This window comes from Tyto alba, unplaced genomic scaffold (genome assembly GCF_018691265.1).
Source record: "Tyto alba isolate M040663 unplaced genomic scaffold, T.alba_DEE_v4.0 Super-Scaffold_27, whole genome shotgun sequence".
Classification (NCBI taxonomy): Eukaryota; Metazoa; Chordata; class Aves; order Strigiformes; family Tytonidae; genus Tyto; species Tyto alba.
Window position 1 is genome coordinate 27,840,636 of NW_024881301.1, and position 21,280 is coordinate 27,861,915.

Here is a 21,280-nt window from a genome sequence, read left to right on the forward strand (position 1 = left end):
AATAACTTAGCCTATTTCCTATTTTTCTTATTCTTCTCAAGTTTCAGGCTGTTGCATAGCTCCTGACAGAGCCAAGTTGCTCTCCTGCTATGCTTCCTCCGCACTGGCATAGCATGTGTGTGTGCTTTAATATTGTTTCTTTAGAGAGCTACTACCCATCCTCCAAAACTCCCTCTTCCCTTTAACTTTCCAGAAAATCACTGCCATCGTATCCCAAGATCATCTTGAGACACTTGCCTGTTTCATAGCTTTCTGATGGGAAAGGAAAAGGCTACTGTAGTGTCCAACTAATGTTTTTTAAAAAAAAAAATAAAAAAGGAAAGAAAATAAATTGAAGCTGACTACTTAATGTTCCTTGTTAGATAACCTGTAGCAGACCTCTTGTGTGTCTCAAGCTGCTTCTTTAATTTTCATTACTAAGTAGACTTCTAAGTTTAAACTCATGTCCTGTCAGAATAAAGACAGAATATAAAAATAATTAAAATTATTCCCTGATACCAAACTAATTATTTTTTTCTTGTTGGCCCTTCCTAAGTAGCTATAAACTTATAATAGTCCAGTCATGTGTCACCTAGCAAGGTTTTGGTATTCTAATCAGTTTATAACCAATGACTTCAGTTCTTTTTCAACTGCTCTATTTGTTTTTTAAAGAAAAGTTTTCCACAGACTGTTTTTATTTTTAAAATAATTTTTTTTTCAAAGTAAGTTTTGCTAAAAATCTTCTAATTTCATGGAGATTTGTTTTCATGGTCACATCTATTCTAGGAAAGTTGTTCGTTTTCTTTCCGCTCTTGGAGGGAGTCTGATACGAAGGGTTGGGAGAAGCATCTGTGTGTGCCAGTGAGGCAGGGAAAACATGCTTGTGTCAGTGGTGAGCAGACAGTTTGGGGAAAAAGGAGGGACAGGACATCCTCCCTGAATGCCACCAAGCTCTGTCCATATTTAACAACAATAAAAAAAAAAAAAAGAGCTTGAACTTGGTTCCTTCATTGAGCCCTTTGAAGAAGCACGCAGTAGATGGCTTGACATGTCCTCCTCCCCAGCTGAGACCCCCGGCCGTCCTGCACCAGCTCAGTGGGTGACTCCCGAGGAGGCTCTCGTGCTCCTCGGGGAGCATCTGCCACCGCTTGCTGAGGCCAGGGGGAAAAGCCCAACGCTCGACTGACGTGAGCACTAGCGATGCAGCCAGTGGAGAAGCACACGGGAGCTGCTGTGTCTGGGCTTGATCCCAACAGAGCATTTAGCTCGTGGCTGTTATGAAGGCTGCCCAGCAGAGGTGAGAAGTTAAGCGAGTGGTTCTCCTGTATTACCATTTTTTAACCTCTTCAGTTTTGCAGCAGCTGAGCATAAAAAGCCAAAAGGTGTCTGAAGAAGGTTATTGTGAACTCGTGGGACTATTTTCTTTTGGTTTGCAGCCCACAGCATTAATAAGCTAAAGTAAAATAAGTCATCGTGACATCTCATCCCTTTCTTTGAAAATGGATCAAGGTTGGAGAAGCTGGTTACCTCAGCTGCATGCCACCTTGCCAGGAGCTCCTGTAAGATCTCTTGGCACTTTGGGCCTCCTTGGATTTTATGTTATTTTTTGGTTTGGTTTTGTTTTGGTTTTTTTTTTTTTTGCACATCAGTTTGCTACTCATAATGAATCCAAGAACAATAAAGATGGATTTCTGCAGTCACCATCCCTCTCTTTCAAGGAGAGGAATGTGGTAGTGCATGCAGTGACTCTTTAACACACTGATACGTTTTTTTCCCTTCTTCTGGTGATGAAACAATGAGCAGAACAGAAGATCTGTGCACCAAAAATGACTTGCTGTCCAACCCTGAGATCCATCTGGCCTGTCTGCCATCAATTACTTCTGGATAAAACATGAAGATTAATTACTTTGCTTGCTGTTTTCAAAGCACAAGGTGGTATTATGAAAGCTGACCTGAAGGATTTCCGCTGACATTTCTGTTGGACAAATCAGGCTTTCACAGTTTTCATGGAAAGTGCCTTCTATCCACAGGAGTAAAGAAATTCTCATTATAAAAAAAAGAATACATCCAATAAAAATAATTATTTTTCTTAGTCACTCCAGATGTTATAATGCTTCCTGGATCGTGTTTTAGGTTTTACTGGACAGCCTCCCTTGCCTGACACCTCCCTTGGGGAGCAGCAGTCTTCCTCCTACTCTGCAGCCAGTGAGGTATGCATCATGTGAGCCTGACTGGGAGCCCCAGTGTGAGTGGGCTCAAAAATTACAAACTACAGCTCTTACCAGGCCCTCAGTGGCACTTTGAGCTAAAACCACTCCAGTATCATTGTTTTCATCCCCACTCTCATCTCATTTTCCATGAAAACTATTAAAAATGTGATTTTTTTTTTTCATCAAATGTTTTCCCCTGGGCTAGAAATTCATTTTCTGCCCTCTTGAAATTCTTGATTGTTAGACCCCAGGGGAGGAACGCAATATCTGAGCCTGGGATACTGAAGTAGCACATGTACAATATTCTGACAAGCAGTAGGAAAGCGAATCCATTGTATTTGCATCTTGCAGCAGCTGACGCTAATGTGCAAAGCTAAAATAAATCCAAGCGATATCACAGATTTATGATCAATACTTAAGCAAGTTGTTTTCTTAGTAATCAGAAAGGCTAATGGTGATTGGATCTGTCTGGAAGTATGCTGGCCTGCAATAAGTAACATTTTAATCTCCTCGCATAAATGAATTAGATCTGAAAGCACTGAAGGGCTTAAAAACTAAACAAAATATTTCCTTCAAGCTGTATATATGCTTCTGGATGCCTTAGAGGTAGTCTGGTGGGTTTTTTTAAACAGTAGTAAGTGCATTGGAAGGAAAGCCTGTCGGAACACTTCTGCAAACAGCAATTTGAAAGAGAAATGCAATGAACAGAGATGATCCGGAGCAGCAGTCCCAGCCTGGCACAGCCGTTACCTGAGTTAACTGCCAAACAGCGTGTGGACAGGGGTCCACATTCCTGGGTTTGTACAAGTGCTGAAAAGTTTCCTGGAGCCCATGCAAGGGAAGGGATGGCCTCTGAGACACCTCTCCTTCCCTTCTTCCTTTCCCTTCTTGGTTGGCCCCCCATGATTTCTAAGGAGTGTTTTCCAGATGTCCGCAGTGTCTTGAGACAGCAGGGGTGCGTGTGTATCCTGAGGTAGTAAACATGGGGGTTTACAAAATCCCTTAGGGCTCCTTATTTTTCAGTCTCTGTGTAGTTTGTGCCTGAAACTAGCAAAATGCTAAAGGAAACACCTGTAACTTGTAAGAGCAGGGAGATGAGCAGCTCCCACAGCCGTGTGGCACCCATACAAACGGATACCCAAACTGCCCAGGTTGCAATATGTGCTTAGATGAGCATTTTCGCCTCTGGTGGGGTGAGATGCCCATTTCCCAACTCCAGATGGTGCCCAGGTTGATTCAGCAGCTTTTATGAAGGGGCTTGCTGGGGTTTAGTCCAGCCAACCCTCTGGCTAGAGAAGAACTAAGAGAGGAGAGACCCGACCCTCCCCGGTGCAACGAGCAGAGCTGAGCCCTGCAGCAAGGACAGGGATGTCAGCTCGATGAAGGGTGGAAGAGGCTACCAAGAGGTTGCCTAAGAAATGTTGCCAGCAGGTGAAACCACTCACGCTTTGAGGCTGGTGTGTCGCAGAGTTGCTCTCCTGGGAAGCTAATCAGCAGCAATCAGTGCTGGCAGCAGGCAGGGGAAGGCAAGGGAGATGCGCTGGGCCAGTTGCACCTGGTAAATGTCAGAAACCAGTCGGCTGTGAAGTGGTTGGAGATCAAAATGGCTATAAGGGTGAAGCGTGCAGGTTTGCTACTCAACGGGATTGTTTCCTAGAGCAGAGGCTGATTGAAAGAAGAGAAGAGCTGGCACGCCAGGCGATATTGGGAATGTTGCTATGGCCACCAGGAAGCTCGGGGAGTGGGGGCATACAGGAGCACAGAACGGCAGTGACAGGGCAGCAAACCTCTATTAAATGTGTTGGTAGTAGCTACTGCCATCGGCAGCACAGGACAGCCTAACCTCTGGCTGAGGTTGTCCTGAAACCTCTGAAGAAGATCAGCTGTTGCTTTGCTGCACGTGAGCACAACACCTATGCTGGTGGAGCAGAAGCGTAAAGGAGTTATGTGTGTGTGTAGCCTGTGTCTGCTGTTGGACTGGTGAAGTGGAATGTAGTTAATAACAGAAGCAATGCAAAATTTTTTGCCTCCTTCAGTCCTCTAAAAGGTGTTACCAGACGGGCCGGGTACAGTCCTCTGTTCCAGTGTGCTGGGCTTGGCTGTAGCTGCTTAAACGTTTTCCATTCCCATGTATTACTCACTGCAATATTTGAATACTTTATCCAAGGCAGGTTCTTGACATTCACTGATGTTCACTTTCTCTTCCTTCCCCTTTCCTCCTCCACAGCCCAGGGAACAACTATGGTGAAAACACAAAGTCAGTATCCAAATCAGTTTCTGCAAACAAGGAGGATGAGAGATGCTGATGGAAGCTGGCTGTAATTGGAAACGACTGTTGTATGGAGAAAGGAGAGCTGGAATAGGTGTAAAAAGCTCTTATGTTTGCTTCACTGCTTAGAAATATGTGGATAATTTATTCCTGGGATGAGAGGTGCCACTGCTGGAGAAAGGGATGCAGGCAGAGAAAACATCCTCTCTCAGAGGTTTTCTTGCATCAAGTATTCTTTAATCTCTATTTTTGCTGTGTGTATCATTTTGGCACTTAACAGGGGACATACACTCAGCTTTTAGAAGAGTGGCTGAAAGGTGACATGTATTCCTACAGCTCAGCTCACAGCCAGTCATAAAAGAACAGGCTCTGAAGAGACCTTATTGCAACCTTGCAGTACTTAAAGGGGGCTTATAACAAATATGGGGACACACTTTTTAGCAGGGCCTGTTGTGATAGGACAATGGAAATGGTTTTAAACTAAAAGAGTATAGATTTAGACTAGATATAAGGAAGAAATTTTTTACAATAAGGGTGGTGAAACACTGGAACAGGTTGCCGAGAGAGGCTGTAGATGCCTCATACCTGAAAACATTCAAGGCCATGTTGGATGAGGCTCTGAGCCACCTGATCTAGTTCAAGATGTCCCTGGTCATTCCAGGGGGGCTGACTAGATGACCTGTAAAGGTCTCTTCCAACATAAAGTATTCTAAGATTCTGAATTTAGCCACTGTTGTTGCTCCTGTAGTACTCAGGAGGGAACTCTGTCACCAACATAGGAGCTGGACTCGCTGCTTGATCAGCTGCAGTCATGAGAACTGTGAAGTGGTATATTCCTCTTGTCGTGCCGAATTGCCTTGCCAGTGGTAATTGCAGCACCTTCCTTGGCACAATAGGTAAGCAAAGGAGATTCTCAGACAGCGGATTCTACAGCTCTGCTGCAGATTCTATCACTTACTGCGATGGTGCAACTTAGTCAAGTGGAAGGCTAAGACAAGGCAATCACCCCTGAAAATGTCAGCTCTAATCAGAAAGGTGGTCATGGGCTCATCTCAAAGCTCTTGCTTGACTGGAAGCTCTGTCCTCGGGAAAGGAAGGGATCTTAGAGGCTGCCTAATCTAACTGTGGCATCTCACATATTTACTTTTAGCCCTTGCTTATTTGTGGATCCGAGACTGCTGTTCAGAATCTCCTGTACTTGTCAGCTTGAAAGTGCCATCCTGCCTGAGCCTTTGTAATAGCCTCTCAGTGAGCGTCCAGGGAAATCCCAGCACTGTGCAAGTCAAACAGCTTGAAAAAGCAGAAGTTTTTATTGTGGATCTTGGGCAGCCCTATTATGTTTCTGTTAGTCAAGATGTTCAGAATTTAAATGATCTCATTTGAGGAGCTGGGCTTCTTTCTCTTCTGGGACTGATGATATTATGCTATCCAACAAGCAAACATCAGCATTTCTGCAGTCCCCAGGTTGGATTCCTCTCTGTCAGCACTAGGAGATGTCACTGGTGGATTTCCTGGCTCAGATGAAAATGGAGGAAACCCACCCCTTGCTTGGTTGTCCCATGAGAAAGAACTGGTGCCATGGCAGATATCTGCTGTTTGGGGCTTGTTCTCCTTTCAGAGACAGTGCATATTTTAGGCTGCATAATTTTTCCATCTGTACTGTGCCAGCTGGACAAACATACTCTCTGTTCCTTGTCCCCTCTTTTGACATACTGCTAGGGACCAAGACTTGCTCTGTTTACAATTTCTGTGAATAAGGGGGAGAGATGTGGGCTAGAGTTGTTTCTTTGCTCATTTTTTCTCATCTTCTTGACTTATGCTGGGGCAGCTGGTCTTCTCCAGCATGCGTAGTCTTTAACTACAGCAGTCATCAGGTGTTTAGACTGTGAGAAGGTCAGCTCACTGCTGAAGAACCGAACCAGTCTTTGGCTTTTCTTTAACTGAGGCAGCACCAACCACTCTTTGGTAACAGAGGTGGCCACTTGCCAGAAATAACTCATCAGTAACTTTTGAGTGCCAACATCACTCTTTTTCACTCAGCATCTCCTCCAGTCTCACTATTTCTCCCAGGCACTACTGATTTTTTCTTTTGTGATTTTTTAGGTCTTCCCTCTCCGAGCAGACCCAAAAGCAGTTCAACACAACGTGCTGCTGCTCTGTGCTCATCTGTAAATTCACAGTACGGAATAATCAACCAGCTGCACTCAGAGTGAAACACAGGGCCTCAGTCCAGCTCCTCAGTGTGAGGGTTATGATTGTGTGGGTTTTTCTAGTTACAAACTCTTTCAATCCCAAGCCCCCTTCCTACTCCAGCTGTAAAGTGACTTCAAGTTTCACTATATAAACACTCTTGATTTTTCTGAGTTGGAGAGGATTGCAATGAAAAGCTGAATGTTGCAGTGGCCCTTCTTCCACAGAAGCACAAATAACTTATTGGAGAAAGAGGAAAGGTAGTGCATGACAGAATTGCAAAGCTGGTATGTTGTCCTTCTGCAGGCCTAGGTAAATATAGGGGGGCCATGTAAATGCTCCAGCCTTTCCACTTGAAAAAAACTTCTCCTTTTCCTCCCGGCACTGTGTCAAATTGTAGCAAACTTCTGGATCAGATTGCTACTAAAGCAAGCGGGATTATCAGCTGCTCAAAGTCCATCTTCTTTTATTGATATGCATTTGCTAGCTTTAGAGCAAAGGTCATTTTAAGCAGTGTACAAAGAAATCCCTTCTCAAAGAAAGTTCATTCTTATGACCCCAGAGTTGTGGTTTTCTCTCTAAATGCAAGGAATAAACCTCAGAGCAATCTCCCAGCTCCATGCCACAGTTTCTCTCAAAATAAGACTCCTTTATTAAAAACTGGTAATAAAAAAAAAAAAAAAAAAAAAAAAAAAAAAAAAAAGCCCCAATCTCTAAGACTACAATATTTCTTTGAAGATTAAAAACTTACTCAGAAGAAATAGACAATCTAACAGGGCCACCTAGCGATACCACTAGTGACAAGGTTCAGCAAGGCCTACGGCAGATCCCAGCCTAATCGTCAGCCTGCTCCACGCAGGAGAAGGGGAACAGGGAAAGACACGCTCGTGCCTATGATCCAAGGCACTCGGGGGTCCCCCATCTGAAACGGGGCTTGCAGGTCTTTTTACAGCACCTAGCACAACTGGGGCACCCGGCCTGGATGGATTAATGCTGTTTCTAGAGGGGGGAAACCAATCATGGATGTTGTGAAAGAGACTGCACCAGATCCCACATCTTCCAAACTCCAAGATAATACCTGCTCTGCAAGGGAGAGTTACCGTGTTGCACCGAGGCAAAAATCTGACTAAACTTAGTTGCTTTTCTTTTGCCTTTTTTTAAGGCTATCCTGCAAGCTATATAACTTCTTTCTTGCTTTTTGCTGCCTAGTTTATACATGTCTTTAAGGGCTGTGTAGTTAGCATATTGCAGTCTGCACCTTTTCATAAAAAGCCTGGCATTTAGCTAAGCTTGAAGGAGAGCCCTTTATTTTTCCTATCAATTTCCCTACAGCTAGATGCACCTCATCTCCTGACTCATAAACCAGTAAGTGTGATAGCGTTCATGCCCGAGGAAGCAAGTAAAGGCCTTGAGACAACAGAGTTAAAATAGTGAGCAGATTCACTGGTTTCTTGTAGAACCAGCCCACGGGCTGTGTAGCTGAACACTGTGGTCACCTTTTTCTGGAATACCTGTGGGTAAAATCATCTTGCCTGCTCACCTTACAAGCATTTGTGGGGGTGCAGCTACAGTCTCATCTAATGTGTTAGATGGGGATAGGCTCTGGGCTTTTAACCTTTGCAGAAGTTGGCAAATTGCCCCAACAGAGCTTTAATATATATTTTCTGCTATGAAAGAGCTGGGTCAGGTCAGCTGAGGCAATCTGTTTCGGCAGCCCACTGTTTCCTGGGACCATGGGAACGTGTGCATGTCTTCCGAGGAACAAATTTGTGCTGATGAAGCACACACCCCATGTGCAAGCTGCCTTCGTCTGGCACAAGCAAGGGGCTTGCAGTGTTTGCACTGAGACATGGTGGGGCTCTGCCAGAGGACCCTGCCTCTCTGAAGGGTCTTGGGGGCTTTCTCAGGCTCCTTAAAGCTTGTCTTTTTGCTGCTTACAGTATATTGCATCATTAAGGTCTTGATGAAAATTCATTCAACTTCCCTTGTGCCAGCTATTACGTTCAATTTTTCTGTGATTCTCAGCTCAGAAAATAGCACAGGCCTGTGTGTTTCACATTTGCATATAACTTGCATAGCTTTGCAAATGGAAGGGTACCTGTGTCCTGGGCTTTATTTGAACATGCTTTTAAATATAGGAAAATTTAAATTAAACAGTTTTCAGGGTCTCTTGCTCCACAAGAAGGCAGAATGTCAAAAGATCATCAGTTTCACTCTGTGCTCTGACTTTGCCTGGTTACATTAATACTTGTGGAGGAGTATTACATTTGATCAGTCATTTTTCATAACTTAGAACAAAATTTCCATTAGTAAGTCTTTCCAAAGAATTGTTTGTTTTTTTTTTTTTTTTTTGTTTTGTTTTGTTTTGTTTTGTTTTGTTTGTTTTTTTTTTTTTATCTGAGTTTTGGTCCTATAGAGACCTGGTAACATCCCTTTGGTTTTCTAATGCCATGGGACAGGCTAGGTCACTACCCATTTTGTAGGACAAAGAAACAGCAGGGATAGATGCTGACTGATATTCCCCAGACCAGTCCAAATTCAGTGTCAGGCAAATGACCTGGACCCTGACTCCGTGGTCTGTTCTAGAAGCTTGAGCAAGACTCTGGATAATGAACAGCATGCACAAGTCTCATCAAGTTCTCCCAAAGAATAAACTTTTCTCATGGTGTCCTGGAAAATGATGCATCTGGCCAGCTGTTACCTGGCATGAATTATACTAAACATGATATATGCTTTTGGTTTCTGTCTCTTGTTTGTGTGGATTGCTGCATCTGGCCTCTTGGATCTCCAAGTTATCCAATTATGCCCGAGGTGTAGTGCCAGTGGACCTTCTGATCTCAGATGTTGTACAGCTAAAAATCAGCAACAGTCACAACTTCTCCCATCAAGGGTTTTTACTGGGATACCCAACATATAGTATTCACAATATTCTAAATGCCAGTATAATAATCCAGATGTGTGATCCCAGCTAAACTTCAGAGGTTTTGTGCCAGAACAGTTTAAGTTTATTACTTTCTCCTCAATTCATTCAGCTCTACTTGTCTTAATTAGACATACTTGTAAGCTCTGAATTTGGTATTTAGTTGACTAACTTCCACATAGCCTGATGGGCGGTAATGTAAATGCGGTGCATGGGTCATAAGCTTCCCTGCTGAAGGAAGAATGGAAATGTGGCATGCCACAGCTATGAGAGGTAGGAAATCATCACATTTCTGGGGTACTGTCCATCTCCCAGTGCCATACGGAGATCAAACGGCTGTTAAAACTTGTAACTTCCAAAGCAGAGAAGACCTTCGACTGCGCTACAAATTAACCGTGAAAAATTTCCCTTTCAGGGGTTTCATTCACAAACATCAGGGCTGTTTTTTCGGTGCTGGTAGGAGATACTGCTGCTGGACTGCTGCTGTTTACGTAGCGAGACAAAGCCGAGCCATTTGTGCCGGGGGATGCGGCACAACGATGCAGCTCCTGCGGTTGGGCTCCGGCTGCACGGGGAGTGCAGAGGCTGCACTGCATCGCGGGCTGCGGGCAGAGGAAAGTGGAGCACAAATCCCTGTGAGACATCTTGGCACTGTATCATAAAGGAGGCGCCGGACATGGGCTCAGAGCACTTTGGTTTAAACTGATTCACTCAAATGCAATACCTTCCTTTCCAGTTCTGCAGGCAGCTGCTCCGTTTCTCCCACGCCAGCACACCAGTGGGCCGACGAACGCGACCTTGCAGTAAGATGCAGTGCTGTGAACACGGGTGGATGGGGTGAGGGACCTGCCCTGCTCTGCTGCAGGTGTGCTTGCTAACCACCCCGGTAAGGGAGCAAGGTCAGCAGGCAGGCAGCGCCACGGGCGGGCGCCCGGCTGGGTGCTGGGGGCAGGCAGGGGGACAGGGCCCCCCCTGCCCCAGCAGTGATGGGTGGAGAGCTGTGACTCCCGTTGGCTGAGGTGGCATTTCCCCAGTGTCTGTCCACCCGTTCACTGTGTGTCTGTTCTCTCACTGGCAGCCGTAAGACCAAACCTCGGGTCCAAGTAGACACAAAGGTTTTCCTGCAACTACACCAGGGCAAAGGTTGGGGGGATTTTGTCTGCCATGGTCTGAGGCTGTTAGGGAGACATGGGTGCTATTAGAAGTCTCTTTGCTAATGGAGGCTGGCTTGTGCTTTTCTGCTGGCTTCTGAAAGAAGCTTGAAGACTTTTGACACCCGAGGAGCTATGAGAGTGCCATGCTGGTGTGTCTTTCTGTTCCTTGAAGCTGTGTTACCTTGAAAATAGGCTAACGAAGCCACACTAATTCTGCTTCTCATATTTAAATCAGCAGCCTTTCTTGCAAAGCTGTATATGCCGTTTAATAAAAGTCTGAATGACCTTCATTTGGCTAAAATGGTTTTCTGCAGCAATGATGCTGGGGGCATTGCAGGCTCTTTGCATTTATAACACGATAGAATTATGATGTAGGAAAGGATGTGCTATAGCCCACCCAGAGTGCTATATGACCCTGGGATTGTGGGCAGGCCACAGCAGAATGCAGCAAACCCAATATCATCTATATTACTAGATAGAATGAATAGATTATTTCCTGTGCGGGTGGTGAGGCGCTGGCCCAGGGTGCCCAGAGCAGCTGTGGCTGCCCCCTCCCTGGAAGGGTTCAAGGCCAGGTTGGACGGGGCTGGGAGCCCCCTGCGCTGGGGGAAGGGGGCCCTGCCCATGGAAGGGGGGTTGGAACTAAATGATCTTTAAGATCCCTTCCAACCCAAACCATTCTATGATTTTCTTCAGCATACATCTGATCTGCTGCCCTGGGTACCACGTCAGCTGGCTTTATCACCCGCCTCATTGCAGAGTTGCATATTCTCCTTCTACATTTCCCATTTCACAGGGGAGATGTGTTGCAGAGAGGGCACTGTAGTAGCAGCCCACAGATGAGGAACAAGAGAGAAGCAGGAGGTCAGCAGTACACGTACTGCTACCAGGACTTGCTGGCTCAGTCCTAGCAAGACTGACTGACTCATTTGCCCCACGTGAACCGGGGCATACCTGCTCACAGGGCAGTGATAACCTAGAATACATGTCTGGGTTTATAAGCAGACAGATTTAAAGAAAATAAATCCGTTGAAGCAACCCATTCTGAATTTGTATGTATGTGTGGGGGTTGCTGGTTTCCCCTAGAGAGCCTCTTCTCTGCAGACTGATGTATCAGAAAAAGGAAAAAAACTCTAACTCTAAACATATTTAACTTTAATATTCAAGAGCTAAAAATCTACCCCTAGTCAAATCGGTGAGAGATCTTCAGCTTACCAAGGTCTCCCGGTATGGTGGAGGCCAGTGAGCGCACAGCGTAAATGGATGTTCCTGATGCTCCTCTCTGCTGTCTGCGGGTGACCCTGTTGCCCCACCTCGTCCTTGTGTGTCTGCAAACATGCCTCACAGCTGCTCCTCAAACCTGGGACTGCCTGAGGGCAGAGAGGCTGCCTGGAGGCCAGGGTTAGGCGTCCGGTCAGATAGCTGCGAGGGCGAGACCTGCAGGCAGTGTTTGAGCGGGCGGTCAGGTCTCTTAGGTCTTTTGTGCTCAGTACACGTTTTGTCCTTTGGCTTCCATTCCTTGGTCTCCTGCTAAGGTGCCCAAACCCCGTGAACGCTGCTGCACCTCATTCGTATTGACAACATACCACCCTCCTAGGTGCCGTCAGGACAGCCCGGTGCTGCCGGCTCTCTCCCACTCCCGCCTGTGGGACCCGGGCTCCGGGCGGGGATGCTCCGTCTGTCCGGCAGCCCAGCACGGCAACACCACGGCGGGCACCTGCGGCAGGTCTCCTGGATGCTGGCCCGTGGGTCAGGGAAGGATTTTTTAAAGAGTATGTAAAAAGGGTAGAGCTGTTCTTCCGAAGGAAGGAACCGATGGAAAGCAAGCAGTAATTCAGTGGTTTGGCTGTGCCTGTGCTGACTGTGAGTGGCTCCAACTCCCGGTGTTCAGAAGCGAAAGATGAAAAACTTTTCTTTCACAGGTCACAGAGTAATTGCAAAGAAAGGAGCTTTCCTGACGGCCTCAAGCAGGTGGGAAGGTGCTCGTGCCTTGGCTACTGTTCCCCTGCTACTACGTCCAGCCAGGCAGCCCCATCTGGAGGCTACTCAGAGGGAAAGGACTTGAAAACGTTGGGTGTGTTTGGCTGGCAAAGAGAGCCAGCTCCCCGACTGTCCCTGCAAGTGCTGTTCACACGGAGCAATCACACCCTTTCACTTCCTCCTCTCACCACAACATCATCTCCAGGACATCTCAAACTGAAGTTTTGTTTTCTCAGGTACAAATTAATACTTTTTAACATGCTCGTTTCTACTTTTATCCTTTTCTATTTGGCATTTACCTGAAATGATTTCACATGCTGCTTTCACAACGCAGATATACGAAGGCTAAAACAGAAGATAGAAGGAAATAAATTTATCAGAAATCTGGTCTGAAATCACCTTTGTGGAAACAAACAACTAGATCAGCAGCATTGCCCACAGCAGTAAAAGATGTTAGGTGGTTGAATTTGATGGAAAAATGTTTTCATTCAGCCATTCAACAGAGTGAGTCCAATGTCAACAAAAACAGTAATTTAGAAAATTATTTCCTTCTGTATGTTTGGAAGCAGATGCACACACACATATTTATGTGTGTGTTGACTGTATGTGTATGCCTCACCACACCATTACTTAATTTTCTTACCATCTTCCACCTGAATATTAGCTCTTTGCCTCATTGTCTAATTAATCAACATCTGTAAATGCCATGAGCATGTTACTCATCTTCTCAAGGTCACTCATGCGGGTGTTAAATGGGACCCATCTTAAAGAGGATTCCTCCCTGCAAGCCTTTGTCATATCTCCCTTGACCTAAGGACTATGAACTTCCCCGGCAGATGCCTGAACCTTCTCTATGGCCATTGCATTTGTGGGTAAGATATGACAAAATACCTGTGTCTCTAAAAGTACCTTTCCCACATCTCTTCTTTAGCATCCTGGGCCCTCTGAGCCCTCCTGAGGCTGACAGGGCTCAGCACCAGAAATTTTTGAGGCAGCATTTGCCCTTTACATTTCTCTGAAGATAGAGAGGACTGCGCTTAAGTGCCTTGCTCAGTGAGGTTGTAAAGTATGCTGCAGCTTCTTATATAATTTGATTTCTTTAAAATTTTTGTGTTGCGTGCTGACAGGTACCCTGCCCAAACAAGGCCATTCTTTTATATGGTCAGCACTTGGAGTCACATGTAATAGCTACTGGGGTGGACTCCCACGGTCCTCCTGTGATACCTTTAAATTCTGCCTCAGCTATATTTCTCACAAGAAAGTAAACATAATCTGTATGATGAACTAGATATTAGTAGAATGTTTTTGTATCCTATTCTGTAACATTTTGCTTCCTTCTAGATTTTTTGTTTGTTTTTGTCTACTGACAGGTTGTCCAGAGATTGTCACTAAATTGTCTATTAAAATGCATTGGTGTCTCTTCTGAATTGACGTACTCAATTCAATACCTAGCAGCATTTGGAAACAGTTCAAATTGCATATACTTAATCTGACAGCGTGTTGTCTGGTTTTCCACCTTTCTTCAGTTCCCTCTGGAGTACACCCAGAATAGCTCAGTGTCCTCAGCAAATTTTGGAAATTAAATTCAATTTCAGATAATGGAGAACTGTTTATGGACCTTGGTGTATTCCAGCCCTTTAAAAAAAAAAAAAAAAAAAAAAAAATTCTTGTAATAGTCAGTTGAGAACAATATAGCTTCAGTTTTAAGCCAGTGTTTAGGTGTTAGTAAGAAACTATAAAGACTTGCCCTGTATAGCTCTGTTATCCTCTGTAACCACGAACCCTGGTCCTACCCAAAAGACTCAAATGTTTCTCGAGTGGAGGCCATCTCTTTTGATGATGGACAGGTTCTGGGACTCTCTTGTTCCTGGGGCCTGGTCTTCCTGCTGCACAAAACACTTAATGATTTCAAAACCAGCTTAAGGAATATTTCTGTTATTTTTCTAACTCTTAAGCCAGTGGCCTAGGACTTTTCCTAGATTACAAGTATCAAAGAGCTGATTAAAAAGCTATGGATTCTCTTGACCCCGTAAGAAACACTTTGTAATCCTTTTGTTATGCAGGTATTTGTTTCTCTTAAGCTATGATGATTTATGGATACAAGAGGATAGTGTTTTCTCTGTGGACCAAAAGCTGTATATTTTTTTGCTGGAGTCAAAAGTTCCTTTGGGCCTTATCACATGCATTAAGGGTGATGGGTTTTGTCACTACCAGCTTTACAAAGGTGGTACTTGTCATCAGCTGCAGTGGGTCCAGCTGCTGCACACACACCTAACATCTTGCTGTGATCATACAGCTCATGAACACTTCTTGAGGAGCCTGGGTTTCCTCAGTGCATACAAACAAGGTGTGGGTGGTGCAGCCAGCTAAGCTGGTGTCTGTGCACAGGTAAGTCCCTGTTTGCTCCTGGCCAGCAGCAAGGTTGTATGAAATATTACAACATTGGCAGCCTCTTTTCACGCTCAATTTTCAGAAATAAGCTAGAGCACAGCTGCTTTTATTGCTTGTCCCAAGCAGGTCTCTGCCACAGTGGGGAAAGGAGAGCAGTGTCCTCAGAAGAGGTGATGGCCAGGAACGGCCGCACGTTGTTGTCGCCCTGCAGCCCGCTTCTGTGGGCACCATGGCTTGCATGCTGAGCACCCCTGTCCTAAAGAATAAATATCCCACTATCAGCACATTTTGGTGACTGGCAAAAAAACCCAGCCCAGAGCTGTGTGGTAATGCCAAGTAAATGAAGACCTCTCGTCACAGGCAAAACAGTCTTGACTCAGGGAATTTCATTTATTTTAACTCATTGACAGTTAACATAAACTTTTACTTACTGATTTGGCTATCTAGGGGAAAAATAAGATGCCAAGTGATAAAACCAACACTGAGGGAAATGCCTTTCCTCCCCCTTCCCCAGGCTCAGCTTCAGTCCAACAATTTTCCTCCCCCTTTCCTAGCCCCCACTTCCCTTATTATCACTGCCTGTTGCACTCCGTCCCTCCCCAAACCCTTGGGTGAGGTGACAGGTGACAGGAGGAGGTTGGGGTGGTGCACAGCAGATCTTATCTGCTGATCCATGGCACCCACTGCTCCTCTGCCTGGTGTGGGTCCTCCGTGGGCTGCCATCCCCCCTAGGGACTTCCTCAGCATGGACTGTCACCTCCCAGGCATGTGTCTCCAGCCCTGTCCCCTGCCAAGTTCCTCCCCTATGTAATTTCTCCAAATTTTGGAAGTCACATCAGTGAAATGTCATTGTTACTGTCCAAATTCATTCTCTTCCTGACATATCGAGCCTTTCCTTCAAACAAGGTTATATCTCTTTCCCTTGAGCTACAGCTCGTTTGTTTTTTCCACATTGCTGGTGGTCTTTAAATAACTTTCAGTGTTTCTTTTTCCAGGTGGAAGCACTAGATTAGTAACACCTAGGCTCTCACTTTGACACCAACAATTCCCAGCTGAACAGTTTGTGTTTTGACACATGTAGAAACCTCTCTTTTTCAAGTATTCAAGGCCATGCATTTTAGATATAAGACTCTTAGATATTCTCTCTGAAGCTTACATTGAAAATTTTCTGAGTGTGTGCTCAATTGAAAGATCACTTTTCTGGGGTCTACCATTGAAAGGCAAAGGTGTGAATGCTCTCTGGTAAATAGAAACTACTCAGCACATAGAGCAATACGCCTGAGCTACTGTGATGCAAAAATAACTGCTACCTTCTTCCTTCTGTTTCTCTTAAGAGACTCAGGGTGTGGCAGTACGTGTACATTGATTAATGAATAACTGTTCAAGTTACTACAGTTCTCAAACTGAGAACTAGCTATAAATGCTCAAACAAACATGACAAAGGAGTGCAGCAGAGTTATCTGCAACATAATCATATAATAACCTATTCTGTTTGAAACAAGCAATAATATTTTTGGTAACAAGTTCACTGATAGAACCATGTTTCCTGTCTACAAGTAGAAATGGATAAAAAGCAGTTTTCTTTGTCATTTAATAACGCAGGGAATATACCACCAACATGACTGTCCATTCAGGTCAGAATTCCCTAACTCTGTTTTCTGCGTTTGGATACACATATAAAAATGCTCCTCTTTGGCAGGCAGAGAAGTCTTTGCAGATGAAAAATGCTCCAGTCTAAGACCTCCACTCTGGTAATCCAGAAAAATAGTTTTTCAATTCTTCAGGTGTTGTGTCTTTGAGAAGAGAGCTTCAGCTTTATCTCCAAGTCCCCAGATCACTTTTGGTGCAGATAGGTTGGTCCTGAGCAAATTATTGTTATGAAGTAGATAGTTATAAAGCAAACGTTCTCACTTGACTGAATCAAAATGTATGGGGATGCTCAATGCAAGCACATCTTGTCCTGAAGAAATTTCCATCCTTATGATGGTTCTGCTGTGACACGGAGGAGCGAGGAGGTTGACATAGGCTGCTGCTTTCACAGATGGGCTCTGCGGAGGTAACTCACAGATGTTGGACCCCACAGCGGGCAAGGTCATCTTCACTTCAGTGTGTATCTGAAATCTCTTTCCCAATACACATCGCTGCTCACGGTTGGCCTGGTGGAAATGATCCGTGTCCCCTTCTGATGCAGTTAGCTGTCCTCAGAGGGGAAAAAAAGCGACAGAAACCAGTGGGCAGTCTGCCCTTGTTATGCCTTGAATATGAAGTCCTGGGCGCAGGGCAGTTGCACTGCAGACACCCTGCAAAACCCTCGACAACTGCCTTCCGGATGCTGCACCGACCCCGGGGCCCAGGGCATCCCCGCGAGCCGCCTGCGGGAGGGTGGCAGGGGGCAGACCTTGCTCACTCCTCTGCACCACTGTTCTTCCACCCATTAAACATCCCGTTTCACTGGGCCGTTCAAGGGGGGCTGCTCCCCAGGCACCTAATCCAGCCGGCGCCAGCCCCCTCCTCTGCTGGTCTCACTGTCGAGCACGCAGAGCAACGTTGTGGTTTGAGCAAGTGCTCAGCCCCCAGGTCACCAAGTTTTCCACCTTCAGCTATCGAGAGCTGGGCATCCACTTATCTAATCTTAAACTTGTTTTATGAAACTTTCCTCTGTTGAAACACAGCTTTTAGGTTAGGCTCTTGTTTGATCTGTTTTGCGCTGCTTTGGGAAGGGCTGGGCCAGTCCTGTGTTACTCTGTGTTACTTTAGTGCTGTGCTGGTTGCTGTACCCTAATTTTTCTGGATGGGCTGGGAAAAGGTGGTGGCAGGACTTGCAAAATCTAAATCTTACATCTTCTTTGGCTTCCCCTCCTGAGGATTAAATTGCAGGGAAATCCTACAGTACTTGGCGAAGAAGCCCATCCTGTGTCATGTGTCTGTAGAGGCACACTCCTGAGTCTTTTTTCAGCTTAAAAATACAGAAAATAAAATTAAAAAAAAAAAAAAAATATATATATATATAAAGAAGGAAAAAAAAACCACAAATTTTGTCAACTGTATATTAACCTCTGAGCTGTTACTTGAATGTGTAATAGCTTGAGACATGACTGCACTGCAGTCATTGAACTTCATCTTAGGGATGAAATGAAAGCTGCTTTCATGAAAAATTTCTCTGACCCATCTACAGGAAAAGTCACTGCTGGCCTTTTTATCTTGTCTTCACATCCTGCTGAGATAGCAGTGCTGAAGCCAGAAGTTGTTGAAATTAAAGGATTTGCTGTCTGGTTTGTCACCATAAATGGGTTGTGGAAAGGAAACATTTGAGGATGGTGACTCCAAAAAGTCATCCCAGCATTAGTTTCTGATGCTGGTGTGTCAGACATCTCTTAAAATCAACTCTTGTAGACCTTGGAGATGACATTTATGGCAGACGGAGCTAACTCCAATTTCTATGTGCTTTGATAACAATGCAAATACTTATTTTCTGTAAATTTTGTCTAACTTTTTGGAATAAGTTTCCAGTGAGCAAATAACTAACAAACTTTTAATATTATACGAGTTGGGCTGGATGTAGCTATTTGCTGCTAGTTCTGCTCTTTCAGCTGCATGAGCCATGGGAATAAATCAAATCTGTTTTGGAAAGGAACACACTCCTAGCCCTTAGATGTATAGAAAAGCCTTTTAAATACAAAATACACCTTGAGAATTACTTCAGAGCATAAGTAGCACAGACTGGTGTGAAACATCCCATTCCTTACATCCAGGAAATGCAAGGGGAGCAATGTTACTTAGCATTAGAATTAACTAATGCTGACAGCAGAATCTAAAATAAAATCACCTACTACCCGAATATCTGAGAGCTTAAAATATGATGTGCATTGACTTTTTTGGAGTCATTTCTGTCTGTCAAGCATTTTAAGGAATGGAGCTTCTTCACAAAGAAGGGGGGGCATGCCTGTCGTTCCTCCCCAGCAGCTGCTCTGGGCCATCAACTACACGCTGAAGGCCACCTTTGCAACTAGTGCAAACTAAAGTTAAACTCCCTTGTTATTGGTGAAAATAATGAGATCATTCTGATTTACATGTAGATGTGCGTGGGGATCTTAATCTTTAAGGCTTTGCCTGGCAGAAGCCATGGTGGCAGCCCAGGTGGTGGCTGCTGCTGCGTCGTGCCGTGGAAATACTCACTACAGCAGAAGTAGCACGTTCTTTGCCCGGGCACCAGTGATTTGCCAGGTTATAAATACAATTGTGAATATAAATCCCTTGTGAATAACAGCAGCCAGCCGAATTGCGCTCAGCTGCTCAGGGAGGGTGAGCCAAAGCAGCCGTGTAGGTAAGGGTGTGAAACCAGGAGGAAACTGGTCCTAGTGAGAAACAAATTGGTCGAACCGCCCCCTAAAACGGACTCCATTGATGATGCAGAAGATGGATTTCCTAGAATATGAAAGGAATGACTCGTTCTACCATCATTAGTGGCTGAAGGCAAATGCTCATGAGAATGAATTAAGAAAACTACTATCTTTACAATGCTACACTTGAAGGCTCTCCAGGGAAGACACTGACTCATAAGACTACTGTTGCTCATCCTTTTCAGCCTGAGCAGGAGAAGGACGTGCGCAGAGGTATGACACATGCTGCGTTTGAATTAGGAACAAGAGTGGGGGGTACCATTGTTTCAGATACTAACCTCCGTGTCAGGAACAAATTGATATGCTGCTCAGTTTGAGGATTTTGAATGCAAATGTTTGCATTAGTCAAATAAGCAGCCTTATTTTGCGTGAATTTTCAAATTCTCATTCCCCCTTTTTTAAAAAAATAAACAGTCATAATTGGAGCTGAGCAAGGCACTTGGCAGGGGGGAATCAATAGCTGAATCAAAAAATTGGAGGGGGAATTTTTTTTTTTTTTTTTTTTTACTTTAAAATGAAGGGGAAACACCCACAAGTTTGAGTCCAAAGAAGGCCTTTTTTATGAAACCTGTTCTGGGAAGTTTTGGGGTTATTACACTATTTCATGGACCCATTTTCACAATTTATGTTAAAAACCCACAGGTGAAAATATAAAAGGACTAAACCAAAATGTTTCACTGAGAAAGTCAAGACAAACTGGTTTAACTCTTTCAAATCCTTCCCCTAAACCCCTTGTTTTTGTCAAAAGGTGTTCATTTGCTTTGCTCTGGATTTCTGGGTTGTTTTAGTAGAGATCTGTGTTTCTGATCGATCTTATTGTATGTTCACGTCAGTGCAGCCAGTGTCTAATAATAAAGAAGAGAAAAATAAGGATCTATTTTCATAACTCTCAGAAGAATTTTCTAGAAACTTGTCTTTCTGCTTTCTAGTTAATTGAAATTTCCTTCCCTTGACTCACTATTTTCAAGGGCGAAACCAAAGAGCGTCTTCTGGGCTCAGATCTCACGCAAGAACATGCATGGTAGTCACTGTCTGGGACTATATTTCTTAAAGATCTCTCCTGGCTTTTTTCAAATATGGTTGTGATTTTTTTGTTTCATTTAATCAACTGTTTTCTCATGGAGTTTATTTATGCAATTTAAACATACAATCAAATAGCAATATCTAAACTATAACTGTGATATTACCACATAGTCAAATTTCCCCTAATACTGAAGCACATCTTTTCTGCTTCTCTTATAGCAAACCCCCCCAAAAAGAAACAGACAACACCAAAGCAAAACAAAACAAAACAAAAAGAAAAAAAAAATTAAAAAAAAAAAAAAAAAACCAAACAACAAAACACTTTCCAACAAAACCAACAAAGACTCATTTACCTTTAGGAAAATAGAAGTATGTATAGCAAGGCGTATTAGAAAATTGAAGCTCTTCCTATTCTTTTCCAGCTGAAGGACCACACCTTGTCCTTTTCATGGTGGTATCTTACAGAAAGAAAGGTAATTCCTCAAGCAACCAGGTCAGATAGAAGACTTTGGTTAAAACCTACTTAGCATTATTGCTTGGAAATGTGCTGAAATTGCAGTAACACATCCTGTGATAAATTTTCAAGCAGTTGTGCTGTTGCTCCTCACTGTGTATCTACACAGACCTTTGACATGTGCAAAAATAGATAAATCATGGGTAAAGAAATTCAAGTTTTTGCTGTCTGGTAATACATGGCTCATACTTATCTGCAGTTATATTTTAAATACTGACACACACAGATTTGTTAGAAGAACTTTTTGCCT